Source organism: Canis lupus, chromosome 24, assembly GCF_011100685.1.
Source record: "Canis lupus familiaris isolate Mischka breed German Shepherd chromosome 24, alternate assembly UU_Cfam_GSD_1.0, whole genome shotgun sequence".
Taxonomy (NCBI): Eukaryota; Metazoa; Chordata; class Mammalia; order Carnivora; family Canidae; genus Canis; species Canis lupus.
Window position 1 is genome coordinate 16,539,881 of NC_049245.1, and position 13,209 is coordinate 16,553,089.

A 13,209-nucleotide genomic window follows, 5' to 3' on the forward strand; every position below is an offset into this window, starting at 1 on the left:
TGATCCAAGACAATCCTGTTTGAAGATCCTTACCCTTAATTCCATCCACAGTCTCTTTCGTCTTGAAATGTAACATATTTACAAATTGCAGGGATTTGGAAGTGGACATCTTTGGGGGCCGTTGGGCTTACCACATCGTCTTCTCCCACTCTGTCAGTTACCTATTTCTTCTTAAAGAAAATTCAGTGGCTTAAACCAACAAGTATTTTGCATCCTTATGATTCCATAGCTGGGACTGGGCTCGGCTCAACATTTCTTCTGCTGTGGTGCCAGTGAGACAAAGCCTCAGAGTCCCACAACAGGAAGCCATGTTGAAAAGTCTTCCTCTCCTCCCTCCCTGCCTCACCTTCCCTACTTCCTCCTTTGGGCTTTCTGTGATCTCCTCTCAAAGAAAAGGCTTAAACTTGTGTCTTTATCTTAGGGCTTAGACCTAATGCTTTCCTTATTGTTCCTGTTACTTGCTGGGGTTGTCTTCTCACCATGTTTCTCCCTGCTCTCAATCTATCTGGAAGTATGTCACCTTTGCAAAATGTTTTCTGTTCTCATCCAAAACACAATCAGATCCCATTCCTGCCTTACCTGATGGCCCAGACCCCAGGCCTTCTTATGATCAAAAGTCAGTCTTTCTAACTACATCTGTCCTGCTTCAGCCGTGTGTGTCCTCACGGTTTGAGAAAAATAGTCCAATCACCTAAATAAACTTCATGCTAGGCTATAGACTTTCATTTCCTACTTTTTTCTATTACATTCTGTAACTTCCTTTCCCACCCCCACCCCCAAACTCCTGGCCTGAGCCTGAAAGGACTGGCTGGTAATTTCTGTTGCTTGATGAAGAAAGCCCTGTTTCCAGCCAGAATTTCCTCTTCTGTTACGTAAGGATCCAGCAGCCATTTCTTCCTGATGCTGTACAAGCAGTTTACATCAAGCTGTGTCTACATACAGCGAAAGAACAATTGCAGAAAGCTTAACCACTGAGCCACCCAGGTGCCCCTACAAGTTTGGGTTTTGTTTTGCTATTTGGCTTCCACGTAGAAGTGAGGACATTCTGTGTTTAGACTATACCTGTGCAGAGGGACTCTGATCCTAAGCTTTCTGCAATTGTAGATCTTACCATAGAAATGGTAACTATGTTGGGACTGTTGTGCCCAAGATTGCGAATCCGAGAAACCACCAAGGAGCCGACACCGATGCAAGTGCATGAGGGTTTATTAGCAAGCTCGAGCTTGGGTCCAAGTATACCCGACACAGCGGTGCAGGGACTTGGACCCCCGAGGTGGGTTCCAGCTGGGTTTTTTATAGGCTGGTCTAGGGGATTTTCAGAAGGGGTGGAGGAATTTCTCAAGTTCTGTTTACATTCTGATATGGGGCTTAAGGGCATTGAGCTCTGTTCTCATTCTAATATGGGACTTTCTACCACGGGCGTAGGCTCTGTTGTCTTTCTGATATGGGATTCCTTGCGAGGACATTGAGGACATTCTGCAGTTTTTCCTATAAAGTTCAGCTCTTATTCACAGGGGCCTAAGATGGCTGTACTTGTGCTAATGCTACACCTGAGGTGGAATGGCTTTGATTTTTCTCGGCCTCCACAGGGACACCTGGTTAAGCATCTGCCTTTGGCTCAGGTCATGATCCTGGGATACTGGGATCAAGTCTCAGATTAGAAAAAGAGATCAGATTTGTGGTCCCTAGAGGCTGGGACTGGAGAGTGAGAAAATTGGAAGAAGGTGGCCAAACCGTACACATTTCCAGTTATAAGATAAGTCAGTACTGAGGATGTAATGTACAACATGATGACTGTATTTACCACTGCTGTAGGATACATAGGAAAGCTGATAAGAGACTAAATCTGTAAAAATTCTCATCAAGAGCAAAAAAAAAATTTATGACTATATGAAATGAGTGGGTGTTGGCAAAACTTTCTTGGTAATTATTTCACAATATATGTAAATCAAGTTATTATGTTGTACACCTTAAAGTTGCACAGTGTTATATGTTAATTATATCTCAATAAAACACAAAAGTTAGGATTAAAGAGCCATGATTTAAAACCTTAAGGGGGGGATAAGTGAAATAGGTGATGGGGATTAAGTAGTGCACTTGTCATAATGAGAACTGGGTGTGATGTATGGAAGTGCTGAATCACTATATTGTACAAGTGAGACCAATATAAAACTATATGTTGACTAGATTGGAATTAAAATTTAAAAATAAATAAATAGGGGCGCCTAAGTGGCTCAGTCAGTTGAGCAGCCAACTCCAGATTTCGGCTTGGGGCATGATCTCAGGGTCAGGGGATCAAGCCCCACATCAGGCTCTGCACTCACCAGGGAGTCTGCTTGAGATTCTTTCTCTCTGCCCCCTAAAATAAATAAATAAATCTTTTTAATAAATAAACAAATAAATAAAATCCTTAAAATAGTAATAATAATAAATCACTGAGGAGAGAATTATGGTTGGTTAATTTTTTTCTTTTTATTTTCTTTTATTTCTTGAAATTTTACAATGGTCATGTTTTACCTTTATGATCAGAGGAACAATAAGGGGATTTCTTTAAAAGATTAATTGTCCAATCAGCCTGTTTAATACCTAATATGGAATAAAAATCCTATCTTAGATTAATCAGCCTCTTCCCTTTCCAAAGTGGTTAACCTGAGGCCATCTGGTTATTTAGTGGCTGACTAGGGCGTCTAATTCCTGGGATGACCCAATACATTGGTCATTCTTAACGTGGAAACCCCAGAAACTAACTCTGAGAGGAAGACTCAGAGTAATAGTTATGTGGGAGGTGATCCCAGGAAGCCCAGGGGGAGGACAGGAGGGAGGAAATGGGAAACCGCCAATCAAGTGAATTACCGAGGGACTACCATTGGGAGAGACAGAGTTATGTCTGCTGGGGAGTAAATGGATGGACTTTTTTTTTTTTAAGATTTTATTTATTTATTTTTAATATTTTAAAAATTTTATTTATTTATTCATGAGAGACACAGAGAGAGAGAGGTAGAGACACAGGCAGAGGGAGAAGCAGGCCCCATACAGGGAGCTCGACGTGGGAGTCGATCACGAGACTCCAGGATCACGCCATGAGCCAAAGGCAGGCACTTAACCACCGAGCCACTCAGGCGTCCCTTAAGATTTTATTTTATTATTTTATTTTGTTTTATTTTATTTTTTAAGATTTTATTTTAAACTAATCTCTACACCCGTTATGGGGCTCAAACTTACAACCCTGGATGGTTTTCTGCATGGATTTTGTTTTGTTTTTTTAAGTTTTCATTTATCTTTTTGAGGGAGAGTGAAAGCGAGATCACAGATTGAGAGGGAGAACCAGATACCTTGCTGAGCGGAAAGCCTGATGCAGGGCTCAATCCCAGGACTCTGAGATCATGACCTGAGCCAAAGGCAGAGGCTCAACCGACTGAGCCATCCAGGTGCACTTCTGCATGGATTTTGATTTTCAAATTGTCCTTCAAGGTCCAAAAGAACTTGTTATACAGGAAGAAGGGGAGGAAGTTTGTGAAACTTCTTTCAAATATTAAATACTCTATAAAGTATTGTATAATTCTGTCTTTAAGTATACCAAAATAGTGTATAAAATAATAATCATAACTAGTATACCTACTATTATAACTAGTATATCTACTATTATAAGAACTCTTTTTCTTACTTCATTTCCCATAAAACCAATTAGCCAAAATACAACTTACTCTCAAATCAAAACAACTTTTTTGAGTATTGACTGATTAAAAAAAAATTTTTTTTTAAATATTCAGTAGAAATTCTTTATTTGAGCCTGTGGGAAAAGACATTTGATTGATCTAGATCGTTGCCTTGCTCCGAGGAAAATGTTGTCACTCATCCAGAAAGTGTGTGTCTCTTCTCTGGGGACCAGGGCTCCACCAGGGCAGAGGACTGAAGCACCACAAAGGGGTTGCCTTAAGGCAGCAGCAGAGTATAAAGTAGTCACACGTGAGGACACCCAGGATGACAAAACAACTTGCTATCTATCTACGTAAATGTGTCGGAGATAGGAATGTACAGTGGAATCTTTTCTCAAGGAAAAAAATAAATAAATGTCAACATAGCACAATCACATCGTTACCTGTCTTATACATGGAAAAGCAAATGTCACATTTCTCTGACATAAAAACATGAAACTGGCCTACAGTTTTCTGAGTAGTTTTGCAACACTGCCAGGTGTTTGCTCTTCTTCCAGGATATTAAACTGGCCCCCAACCATTACTGACCTTTAAACTGAAAGCATAATGTGGACTGTTTGTTAGAAATTGGTGATAGTGAAAATACAACATCGAAGTGGTGACATTTCTGTTTTACAATTTTAGGGGAGTGATTTCCCTTTCATATAGCTCTGGTATTTCATAATCAATTTAATGGCAAGTTAAAATTATTTGGAATGAAAAAGTCATAAATTTGTATTTTAATTTTTTTAAAAGATTTTTATTTATTTATTTGGCAGAGAGAGAGTGTGCACACATAAGCAGGGGGAGGGGCAGAGGGAGAGGGAGAAGCAGGCTTCCTGAGAAGTAGGGAGCCCAATGTGGGGCTCAATCCCAGGACCCTGGGATCATGACCTGAGCCCAAGGCAGGCACTTAACAGACTGAGCCACCCAGGTGCCGCCAAATTTGGATTTTAATCAGATCATATTCTCTGATTTTTTGGGGGTGGTAAAACAAATGCCAAGAATGCCAAGAGTCTATAATGTATTTTAGTTTTTTTTGTTTGTTTGTTTTTGTTTTTAGCAATCTCTACACCCAACATGGGGCTTGAACTCACAACCCCAAGATCAAGAGTTGTATGCCCTTCCAACTGAGCCTGCTCGATGCCCTAAGAATGCCAAGAGTTCTATGATAGAAACTGAATCTATTTCTCACCCCAAGTCTGAAATTCTCAGTCTCCTCCCCAAGAGGTAACCATTTCTTGTTTTAGAATATGGTCTCTAAAATATCCCATAAGCACATAAGTATGCTATAGCTTTAAAAATTTTAAACAAACACAAACTTTCTAACACCTGTGGTTTCAGAGTATCTTTTTTTCCAAATATTCTCTTTTTTCCTTCTTTTTAAAAATATCCATTCTTTCTTATGTAGAAAAAAAATCTTGGAGCTCATTTTCTAAATGACTTGCATTTCAATACACTCTCTTGAAAATGACAAGGAAACATGAGAAACCAAGACTGGTTTTAGATGTTTTCTTATGAATAAATAAGTTAGCAAGTGTTTGTTCATGAAAGCACTTACATGTGCTCTGGCCTTCATGAGCTGTATGTGTAGAAAACTCAAGGAACAGAAGATGTGAGGAATCAACAAAAGGCATATTTTGTAATGACTGCTATGAACATTGGTAGCGTTAACATGTGCCTCTTAGTAATAATATTCTGTTGGGACTTCAATGTCACTATTGGGGATTATGAGGCATAACAAAGTAAATAGTGCTCTTTAACAGGGAAATGCAAATTAAAATAACAAGGAACTATGATTTCAGAGCCATTAGGTTGGCAAAGTTTTCTAGTCCAATCATCTGTGGTAAGAGTGGGGAATTCAGGGGCATCTGGGTGGCTCAGTGGTTGAGCATCTGCCTTTGGCTCAGGCTATGATCCCAGGGTTATGGGATCAAGTCCCGCATCAGGCTCCCTGCAGGGAGCCTGCTTCTCCCTCTGCCTGTGTCTCTGCCTCTCTCTCTGTCTCTCTCTCTCTCTCTGTCATGAATAAATAAATAAAATCTTTAAAAAAAAAAAAAGAGTGGAGAATCAGAAATGGGGGCTTTCATCTCTGGCCTATGGAAGTGAAAATTGGAATAATTATAATAGGGGGCAATTTTGCAATACTTTAGTAATGTTAATGTGTACATCACCTCAACTCAACAAACACACTTTTATGTATATACCCAAGCGAGTTTTCCACCAATGTGGGTCAGCCATCTCTAAGTAAGCCTGTTCATTGATTGCAGTATTGCTTATAATTGTAAAGTGATGGGATACTATAGAGCAGTTAAGAAATGAATGTATGAATTGGAGCTACATTTTTTTCAGCATGGGTAAAGTATCAAAAATATAATGGTGAATGAAAAAATCAAGCTGCAAAAGCACATGTAAAAATCTAACACCATTTAAGTACATTTGTGAGCCATACAATCAATACTTTGTTTTGTTTTGGATACATATGCTCCACTGTCAGATCCATCCTCCAGCCTTCTCCACCATGCTCTGGCGATGGGACACTTTGAGAACTTCATTAGGGGGGCACTTGGGTAGTTCAGTCGGGTAAGTAATCGAATAAAATATTAAGTTCCTTTGGCTCAGGACATGATCCCTAGGTCCTGGGATTGAGTGCCACATCGGGCTGCCTGCTCAGCGTGGAGTCTGCCTCTGTCTTTCCCTCTGCCCCTCCCTTTGCTTGTTCTCTCTCTCACTCTCAAATAAATAAAATCTTGAAAAACAAACAAACAAAAAAAACAGTTCTTTAGGGAGCTCTCTTCCTGTTGCTTTAGTTGGGTTCATCCAATTGGAGGCACCAATAGGAGTCTGAGGGGAGGAGGAGAAGAAGGCTGGGGATTAACTCTGTCCACCGACTGCCTGCTGCCTCCTTAGCAGGCTGCATTTGTTCACTGAACACCAGAGCTGCCATCAGGTAGCCAGCTCCTGGGACGGCAGGTCTATCTCGGTACTTCTAACAAGTCCCTCCAAGTCTTAACATGATGATGACTCCCTTCAGTTGCTACCCCCAAGGTACTTCACCATCCCATGTGAGTTTTCTCATCACAGTCTACACATTTGCCAGTAGAATCTTTATTAGACTACCTCAGTTAGCTTATTGCATGTGCCTGCCACGGTCCTGAATGAGGCACGTATTTATGGGGAAAGATTTAAAACTATGCCTGCTAATGTTATACACTCAGTTCAGGAGACAGGTCATCTCTGCAAAGGGAAGTAAAATTAAGGATGGAGGAGTAGAGGAGGGGAGAACTTTAGCTCTACAAAGTTTTTTTTTTTTTTAATAAAATTTTAAAAATCACAGCAAAAGCTATTATGTGTAAGTACTTTATATCAGTGAAATCTGGGTGATTAATACATGAGTGTTCTATGACATTGTGACCTAAGTATTTCTAAAGATGTTTGCTTTTTTCTTTTTTTAAAGATTTTATTTATTCATGAGACACAGAGAGAGGCAGAAATACAAGCAGAGGGAGAAGCAGGGTCCATGCAGGGAGCCTGAAGCAGGACTTGATTCCGGGTTCCCCGGGATCATGCCGTGGGCCGAAGGCGGCGCTAAACCGCTGAGCCACCCGCCCTGCCCCAAGATATTTTCTTTTAATAACAAGCTTTAGAAAATGAGATGCTGCTTCAAAGAGATCTACACAAGAGTGTTAACATGGGCCCAAGGCATGCTGAACCTGATGGGACATTCTTCTCCCTCACCCTGGAATCTCTCTTCACCAGTTTTTCTTCCAAAGACTCAAGAAAAATTCTGCACAATTGGATGAGAACATTCCATCCTCTTTGCTTGAAGGTTATGAGACAGTGCAGAAGTGCAATTAAAATGAACACACATGACGAAAACAAGATAAAATCAGCCCCCGTTCAACTCTGGAAGGCATCATGGTGGGTGACAGCCAGTGTGTTAACAGGACATCATTTAGGGATGCCTGGCTGGCTCAGTGCATAGAGCATGTAACTCTTGATCTGAGGGTTGTGAGTTCCAGCCCCAGGTTGAGTGTAGAGATTACTTAAAAATAAAGTCTTGGGGATCCCTGGGTGGCTCAGCAGTTTAGTGCCTGCCTTTGGCCCAGGGCGTGATCCTGGAGTCCCGGGATCGAGTCCCACATCGGGCTCTCTGCATGGAGCCTGCTTCTCCTTCTGCCTGTGTCTCTGCCTCTCTCTCTGTGTGTGTCTCAAATAAATAAATAAATAAAATATTTAAAAATACATAAAAATTAAAAAAATAAAGTCTTAAGGGGCACCTGGGTGGCTCAGTCAGTTGAGCATCTGCCTTTTAATTTCAGCTCAGGTCACGGTCTCAGGGTTGTGAGATGGAGCCCTGAGAGATGTGGAATGTGAGATGGAGAAGCAGACTCCTGCTCTCTATCTCTCTGCCCTTCCCTATCCCTTGTGTGTACTCTCTCTCGCTCTCTAAAAATAAATAAATAAAATCTTTTAAAAAAATAAAATAAAATCTTTAAAAAAAGACAGATCATTTGTATCGTCTGATCTCTACAAAGTAGTCCTAACCACAGCCTGAACTCATGTTGCTAAGGAAGTTGCTTGTATAGCCAAAATAGACACAAGACAATATCGAAAGTTACACAATTGGTCAACTTCCCTGAGAAAAACATTTATAACTCTCAAAAATTTAGAGCTCAGAGTCAAAGGCTGTGTTGCCTTGCCTTTAAGTACGCGTGGTTGCAGTTTTAAGGTTTTTAAATATTTGTATTGCTTTCCATGGTATTTACGCAAGTTAATTTATTGCTGTGAAAAAGTAAACAACACGAAGTGTAGAGTTGACAGGACAAGTCCTCTTGTCTGTTCCAGTCCCACCCAAGCCTCTCCCTTCCTCAGAAATAAACACTGCAAAAAAAGAAAGAAAGAAAGAAAGAAAGAAAGAAAGAAAGAAAGAAAGAGAAAGAAAGAAAAAAAGAAAGAAAGAAAGAAGAGAAAGAAAGAAAGAAAGAAAGAAAGAAAGAAAGAAAGAAAGAAAGAAAGAAAAAAGAAAGAAAGAAAGAAAGAAAGAAAGAAAGAAAGAAAGAAAGAAAGAAAGAAAGAAAGAAAGAAAGACTGCTATTAATGTGGTGTGTTTTTTCCTGGGCCATTTTCCATGTGTGTATATTATCTCTAATATTAAAGCTTTGGTATCATTCTTGGTCTTTTACAACTTGATTTTCTCATCTAATATATATGAGCTAGTGGCACTGGTTGATACATGAGATGAGTGTAATTCAAATGCTTTACTTAATTCCCATTAAAAACAAAAAAACAAAAAAACAAACAAACAAAAACCTCTAAGAGGCATACACCATCATTTCCCCCATTTTACAAAAGGGGAAGTGGAAACATAGAAAACCTCCCTGAGGGCAGCCCTGGTGGCTCAGCGGGTTTGGCACCGCCTTCGGTCCAGGGCGTGATCCCGGAGACCCTGGATCGGGTCCCCACGTCGGGTCCCCACGTCGGGCTCCCTGCATGGAGTCTGCTTCTCCCTCTGCCTGTGTCTCTGCATCTCTCTCTCTCTCTGTGTCTCTATGAACAAATAAATAAAATGTTAAAAAAAAAAAAAAGAAAAAAGAAAACCCACCTGAGCCCAGACAGCCAGGCAATGTGAGCACCACGATTTGAGTCCAGGCAGGCAGTGTTAAAGCCCTCATTGGGTACCTCTGTGCTATACTGCCTTTATCTTTATAAGATCTTGTTATGTCACTCCACCTAGGTCTTCCTAAGTCTTTTTAGATACTGCATGGTTTCCAATGGAATGGATTAACCATAGTTTATGTAACCATTCTCTGATGCCAAAGATTTGTGTTCTTTCCAGTATTTTGTGACTCTTGCCTCTTCTTGTACATACATGGGTAACTAGTTCTTCAGGCTAAAATCGGAATGCAGAGTACGTCTACTTTATGTTTTGACATATGCCACTAAATTGTCTTCAGAAAGTGCTCTGCCAATTTTATTTTATTATTTATCTACTTACTTACTTATTTTTATTGTGACAAGTATACTCTAATTCCCAGTACTTATTTCATCCATCCCCCAGTCCACTTTCCGTTTGGTAAACATCAGTTTGTTCTCTATAGTTAAGAATCTATTTATTGGTTTGTCTCTCTTTCTTTTTTCCCTTTGTTTTATTTCCTAAATTCCACAGATGAGTGAAATCATATGGTATTTATCTTTCTCTGACTTATTTTGCATAGCACTATACTCTCTAGCTTTATCCATGTTATTGCAAATGGCAAGACTTTATTCTTTTTATGGCTGGATAATATTCCTTTTTTTAAAAGATTTTATTCATTTATTCATGAGAGACACAGAAAGAGAGAGGCAGAGACACAGACAGAGAGAGAAGCAGGCTCCATGCAGGAAGCCCAATATGGGATCAATACTAGGACTCCAGGATCACTCCCTGAGCCAAAGGCAGACAGACACTTAACTGCTGAGCCACCCAGGCATCCCTGGATAATATTCTAAAGAAGATGTGAATATTATCCAATATATATATTCCCCACATCTTTTTTACTTACTCATCTATCGATGGACACTTAGACTGCTTCCATAATTTGGCTATTGTAAGTAATGCTGCTATAAACATAGGGGTGCATGTATTCTTTTGAATTAGTTTTTTTGTATTCTTTGGGTAAATACTTGGTAGTGGGACTGCTGGATCATAGGGTAGTTCTATTTTTAGCTTTTTGAGGAACCTCCATAATATTTCCACAGTAGCTGTACCACTTTGCATTTCCACCAACAGTGCACAAGGGTTCCTTTTTCTCCACATCCTTACCAACTCTTGTTGTTTCTTATGTTTTCTATTTTAGCCATTCTGACAGATATGAGGTAATATCTCATTGTAGTGGTTTTGATTTGTATTTCCCCGGTGATGAATGATGTTGAACATCTTTTCATGTGTCTGTTGGCCATGGTAACGTCCTCTTTGGAGAAATGTCTGTTCATAACATCTGTCCATTTTTTAACTGTATTATTTATTTTTTGGGTGTTGAGTTGTATAAGTTCCTTATATATTTTGGATATTAACCCTTTATCAGATCTCATTTGCAAATATCTTCTCCCATTTAGTAGATTATCTTTTAGCTTTGTTGACTATTTCCTTTGCTGTGCATAAGCTTTTTATTTTGATGTAGTCCCAATGGTTTATTTTTGTTTTGTTTCCCCTACCTCAGGAGACATATCTAGAAAAATGTTGCTATAGCCGATATCAGGACAAATTACTGCCTGTGATCTCCTATAGGATTTTTTATGGTTCCAGATCTCACACCAAAGTCTTTAATCCATTTTGAGTTTTCTTTTGTACAGTAAGAAAGTAGTATAGTTTCATTCTTTTGCATATAGCTGTTCATTTTCCCAGCACCATTTGAAGAGGAACTGCCAATTTTACAAGTACATATCCACATATATGCTCTGCCAATTTTACAAGTACTTATCCTCACAGACCCTGGGCACTATTAGCCTTTTACAGTTTTTAAGAGAATTCATACCTTCACAAAGTCTGGATATTACCAATATTAATATTAGTAGTTTCCTAAACTGTTAGGCAATAATAAAATTTCATTAGTGGTCGTAGTTTTTATTTTCTTCATTTTTAGTGACATTAAGATCTTTTTATATGTTTATTGGACATTTTAATTTTGACTTTCTATAAGTTGCTGTTATCTTTTTTTAAAGATGTTTTTATTTATTTTAGAGAGAGAGAGAGCACAGTGGGGAGGGGCAAAGGAAGAGGGAGAGAGAGAATGTTAAGCAGGTTCCACACTCAGCTTAGAGCCTGACGTGGGGCTCAATCTCAAGACCCTGAGATCAGGATCTGTGCCAAAATCAAGAATTGGACACTTAACTGACTGTGCCACCCAGGCGCCCCTGCTGTTATCTTTGTCCACCTTTTTATTAGATTGTTTTCTTTTTCTAATTGATTTGTGTGATATACATAACAATCAAAATTTTCGTCCTGCTATACGTACTGCAATTGTTTTCTCCCAGTCTATCCTTTGCCTTTTACGTTTATTTTTGCTATCTTTTGACTCAAGAAGTATTTCATATTTATAAAGACAAGTTCATCAGTCTTCTTTTAGTTTCTGAGGTCTTCCTCACTCTCGACTTTTAGTATATGTGCTGCCGAAGCGAGCACTACTTTCGACTTTTAGAAAAAAAGAAAGGAAAAAGAAAAAAAAAAGACGTAATATGTGGTTATTGCACTATGGATAAGGCAAAAGTAAAAACAAAAGTTATAATCCTATCCTCCAGATACAAACCAAAAAATGTTAATGTTTTGGGTATTTCCTATTAATATTATAAATTAGGGGTATTTTAATTATACCCCTGGGTGGGTTATAATTATACCACTGGGTGGCTCAGTGGTTGAGACTGTGCCTTTGGCTCAGGCTGTGATCTTGGGGTCCTGGGATTGAGTCTCGCATTAGGCTCCCCTATAGGGAGTCTTAAATAAAATTTTTAAAAATCTTAAAAAAAAATTTAAACATTTAAAACAAAATATTTAATTATTTTTTTAAAAAAGATTTTATTTATTTATTCATGAGAGACACAGAGAGAGAAGCAGAGACATAGGCAGAGGGAGAAGCAGGCTCCATGCAGGAAGCTCAATGTGGGACTGCATCCCAGGACTCCAGGATCACGCCCTGGGCCGAAGGCAGATGCTCAACCACTGAGCCACCCAGGGATCCCAAATGTTTAGATATTTTAAATTAATACCCCATTAACATTATAAATTATTTTTTATAAAGAAAAATGGTTTTTTTTTAATAAAAATGTTCTGGTTTTACTATCTTTTAATGTTTAATGTTTTAAGATACTCAAGACTGTAGGGTAACTAATACATATCAAGGAAAACACTGAGTCCTTGCCAATCTGGGCTGGAGAAATATAAAGGGGACATTTTTAAGCCATTGGTAGAATTTACCTTTTCGATTTCAAGGTGAGAGGAAGAATCCTGAGGAACATAGGCAGCTGCATTTGTTGGAAAGATGCCTTTGCCTCCATTAGGACCCTCTACCCCCAGACATCTCTGTTACCCTTAGTGTTGTAAGTGGGTAACCAAGGCCGCTAGACTCCACCCGCCACCCCTCCATCACAGGCTCCATCTGAGCACTTATGCCTCATATATCATCTGGAACTGTCTGAGCCCCCAATTCTCCTGAGTCTCATTTGCTCTCTTGCTTCAGGCACTAAAGAGGCTGGGCATAGTTTCCATTGTTTTCAGAGGGGACTTGCACTAACTGAGCTCCTGAGGCTGTTAGAAAAATATATGACTTTGTAGCACTAAGAGATGGGGGACATTTTCAGGGGGAAAATGTATTTTAGAAGTATCTTCTCTCTCAAGTCCAATCAGCACACAAACCTCATTACAACAAAGTAAAGAAAACATTCATTGCTCCATTACCACATGTTTTCACATTCTTGATGCCTTCCAACAAAAGCAGTATGTTTAAAAGAACAGCTTAATTTTCTTCTTCTCACCTAA